Genomic DNA, 5,000 nt, shown 5'->3' with positions numbered 1-5,000 from the left:
TAATGCAGCAAGCATTCAGCAAGCAAAGTAGAAACCTTGCAAACAGGCAAAGGAGAATGTAAGAAAACACGAAAGAAATGAATGAAGGAAGGAGGAAATGAAGGAGGGAAAGGATAAAATAAGAAGGAGGGATGTAAGGAAGGCGTTTTTTGTTGCTAAAGTGTGTTTATTGGATGTCATTTTGCGACACTAAATCAGCCAGTCAAAAAGTCGGTTGAATACTTTGTTCGTTAGTTTCTCAGCCGTTGAGTCGTTGGGTATGCTTCAGTGAGTTTATTCACCTTTGGGAGGGATGGGGGAGAGGGGGTAGGGGTGAGTGGGGGGGAGGGGGGGGGGTACACAACCGCATGCTTACTTTTTCCTAAACCATCAATTTTCTTCTTCTTCTAATTTATAGGTTTTTTTGTTGGTTTTTTTTGTGTTTTTTTTTTTTATAGTTTTGTCACGATTAGGGCGATGCATGGCCTTAAGTCAAACATCTATCAGTCAGTCAAAAATCTTACGATCAAGCTTACTTCCCTTTTTTAATCCCTCCAACCCCCACCCACGTCCCCCCAACCAAGCCCTTCCCTCCCCTCTCTTCTCCTCCCGCCTCCTCTCCCACCCCACCAGGTACCCCCACACTCCCACCCATCCCCACAATTCCGTTTGCCAACTTGTTGTTACACCCTTCATTATTCTCTCTCTCTCTCCCTCTTTGTGTGTGTGTGTGTGTGTGTGTGTGTGTGTGTGTGTGTGTGTGTGTGTGTGTGTCTGTGTGTGTGTGTGTGTCTGTGTGTGTGTGTCTGTGTCTGTGTCTGTGTGTCTGTGTATGTCTGTGTCTGTGCGAGCGTGTGTGCGTGCATCTGTGTGTGCGTACGTGCGTATGTGTGTCTGTGCTTGGGCGCGCGCGCGTGTGTTTGTGCGTGCCTGTGCCGAGTGGTTAAAGCGTTGGACTTTCAATCTGAGGGTCCTGGGTTCGAATCTCGGTAACGGCGCCTGGTGGGTAAAGGGTGGAGATTTTTCCGATCTTCCAGGTCAACATATGTGCAGACCTGCTTGCGCCTGAACCTCCTTAGCGTGTGTATACACAAGCAGAAGATAAATTGCGCACGTTAAAGATCCTGTAATCCATGTCAGCGTTCGCTGGGTTATGGAAACAAGAACATACCCAGCATGCACAATCCCCGAAAACGGAATATGGCTGCCTACCGTAAAAACGGTCATACACTTAAAACCTCACTCGTGTACATACGAATGAACGCGAGTTGCAGCCCACGAACGAAGAAGAAGAAGAAGAAGAAGAAGAAGAAGAAGAAGAAGAAGAAGTCTGTGGCCTTTCATGCCCTGCTCTCATGGTGACCTCAGTTTCGATACCCCTCAACTTCTGTGCTTGGGGTGAGTCCTGTCAATGTCGTCAGTGTCGGCAGATTCTGGGAGGGACGCTCACTCAGTCTGGCTCCGCGACTAAGCCATTATTGTCGTTAGTAGGGGGCTTAGTAGGTGGTGTCCTAAGTACGTTAAAACAGAACAGGCACCACTGAACACCACCGAAGTGACTCAGCAGCAGTGCAGGGTCTCCTCTGGTGTGTGGCCTCCTGGCGACCTAACATCGATGGATTCCCTGTGGACTGCCGACGCTGGAACTGCAACGGACGAACCCGGGTGTGGCCGTGTATGGGGGAATCTAAATGAGCGGCGTAGGAGTAATGCCACTGAAACGGTGCAGATGATGAGGCAGCAGCAAAAAAAAAGGAAAAAAAAGAAAACGAAAAAAAGAAACAACAATAGTGGGAGCAGCCAAAGTAGCAGCAGTAGCAGCTGTAGAAGCAATTATTTGTAGAACGCTCATTTGACATCTTCTCACACATGTGATATTAAACAAAATGAGAAGAAAGCGAGAGTTTAGACAAACTGAAAGAAGGAAAGAGAAACCATCAATACCAATGAGTGTTGTAAGTGCTGTGTGACTGTGTGCTTGTGCGGGAGCGCGTGCACGCGTGCGACCGCACGTGCACACGCGAACCCCGTGTGTGTGTGTGTGTGTGTGTGTGTGTGTGTGTGTGTGTGTGATAGCCCACGAATTATGTTCAAACCCAGATTTAATGCAAACATCTAAGGTGTGGTATTTAGATTAAGGAATAAGTGAAATTTCTTCTAATATCAGAGTCAGGAAAAAACAAACAAACAAGCAAGCAATAAAAAAAATTAAAAAAAAACAAAAAAAACGAAAAACCAACCCAACAACACCCGTCTACGCGTAGCATGGTGAACACTCATATCTGACATGGACACCAGGTATTCTTCGTTCCTCGTGAATGCATTTCGCAAGGTAACTGCATTTGATTCATAAAAAAAACCCATCTAGCTTCGCACACACACACACATACACACACACACACACACACACACACACACACACACACACACACACACACACACACACACACACTTCTTGAATGGCAATGGTGATTCGCTGGATGGGGGTTCTTTCTCTGCCCAATGATTATTTATCACAACCACCACACAACTGATATTGTCCGCTGCTTATCACTGATCGGGGAGGGAAGTGTGTGTGTGTGTGTGTGTGGGGGGGTGGGGGGTGGGGGTGGGGGGTGGGGAGGGGAGGCTCGGGGGGCGGGGGGGGGAAGTAGGTGGGATGGGGGGCGGGGGGAAGGTGGTGTTGGTCACTGCCATTGACATGACATCCGACAAGGGACTTCTTCTTCTTCTTCTGCGTTCACTCGTATGCACACGAGTGGGCTTTTACGTGTATGACCGTTTTTACCCCGCCATGTAGGCAGCCATACTCCGTTTTCGGGGGTGTGCATGCTGGGTATGTTCTTGTTTCCATAACCCACCGAACGCTGACATGGATTACAGGATCTTTAACGTGCGTATTTGATCTTCTGCTTGCATATACACACGAAGGGGGTTCAGGCACTAGCAGGTCTGCACATATGTTGACCTGGGAGACCGTAAAAATCTCCACCCTTTACCCACCAGGCGCCGTCACCGTGATTCGAACCCGGGACCCTCAGATTGACAGTCCAACGCTTTAATTACTCGGCTATTGCGCCCGTCGACAAGGGACAAAACTTGAGTCGCATCAAGCATAACAAATTGCTCTCATCACATTATTTTTGACTTTAAAATGGCCACCAGTTGGCTGTCTTTGATAAAGTTCAAACCATCTTCTCCCCGCCCCCCACCCCCCCCCCCCCCTTTTTTTTTTCTCTCTCTCCCCCAATCCGTCCTGTTCCTGACCATACTTTCTGTCACTACCTGTCTCTGTTCCCGTCATACTTTTATCATGATGTTTCATAAAAACCTATACGAACAGTCCTTTTTTTTTTTTCGTAATGAAATGAGAAATGTTTGCCTGAATTTGATTTCCTGTACTGTCATTTTGCTTACAAGTGACGCATACAGACACAGACACAGACACAGACGCACACAAACACACGCACGCACGCACACACACGCACACACGCACGCACGCACGCACGCACATACACACGCACGCGCGCGCGCACACACACAAACACACAGACACGCACGCACACACACACACACGAAGGAAAGCACACACACACACACACACACACACACACACACACACACACACACACACACACACACACACACACACACACACACACACACACACATTCCTTTCCGTTCTTTTTTTTTTTATGAAATTACTTTGAAGAATATATCTTTATTTTTCGCCATTATATCGATTTCTAACGAATCATCGTCAGAGACCATTTCGGTATAAACGAAATTCGGTCAGTATCAGAAATTACATTGCAATATAATAACTTACTACTGATAAAAGATGAGCATTAACAGCAGTTGTAAAACATCATATCAGGTCATCTGCAACTTCATGTGTGTGTGTGTGTGTGTGTGTGTGTGTGTGAGAGAGAGAGAGAGAGAGAGAGAGAGAGAGAGAGAACTCAGAACTCTTTTAATGTAAGGCCACCGACCTGTATACATATAAATGCACGTTTTGTACACACACACACACACACACGTATGAAAACCAAACCTTGAGTTGGATGATCACCTTTTTAACTTCTTCAAGACTTATCTCAGCATCAACATCTTGAACTACCACATCATCTTCAGTATCTGTTGCGAATATTACTTCGTCATTTCTGTTTTCTGCCAATTGTTGGACATGGTCATCAACATTGATTGTCTAAGTTGTTCTGCGGACTTAAAATTCGCTGAAAATAATTTTTTTCAAGTGACAATTGGAATGTTTGGTTGTTTTTCGTTTTTGCGTTTAACTGATTTTGTTGTAGACCAAAAAGCCTGGTTGTTATTTCTGTTCTTTTGTAAAGAATCGCGTAAGGAATTCTGACAGTTTTTCTTTTTTCTTCTATAAGTGACTGGTAACGAGCTGTGTGTTCACGATATGCGGTACCGTGACTTTTTTCTCTGAGAGAGAATTATACATCCAGGCCCACATGTTCATGTTTGCGCGTGCGCACGCGTATCTCTCAGTCTGTGTGTGTGTGTGTGTGTGTGCGTGCGTGTGTGTGCGTGCGTGTGTGTGTGTGTGTGTGTGTGTGTGTGTGTGTGTGGCAAAGGGAGGGTTTTGTGCTCGGCATTTGGATGGATGAATGAAATGCGCGCGCCGGAATGTATGAATCACTTGTTTACTGTCGATATGTGTCTGAGCTTGATGGCTTTCTTTGACGGAGAGTACAAACGAAGATTTTAGTTATGTCAGGTGGCTTATGGTATCGTTTTATTTGTTTAGTAATTAATGAACAGGGGTCTCAAATCAGAACATGGTTGTTAACCCTCTCAGTGCTGGACCTTGATGAAATAAGATCACTGCAGCATCAGTTTTAACATCAGTTCTTACTCTTTATTTATCTATTTAATTATTCAATTATTTATTTTTTACTTTGCAATAACGTAACTGATTAAGCTGAACCCAGCAAAGGTAACATAAGCGGAAGAAGCCCAGCCCCTAGAAAAAAAAAGAGAGAGAAAAAAAAAGG

Source organism: Babylonia areolata, chromosome 20, assembly GCF_041734735.1.
Source record: "Babylonia areolata isolate BAREFJ2019XMU chromosome 20, ASM4173473v1, whole genome shotgun sequence".
In the NCBI taxonomy this organism is placed as follows: Eukaryota; Metazoa; Mollusca; class Gastropoda; order Neogastropoda; family Buccinidae; genus Babylonia; species Babylonia areolata.
This window is presented reverse-complemented; position numbering follows the sequence as displayed.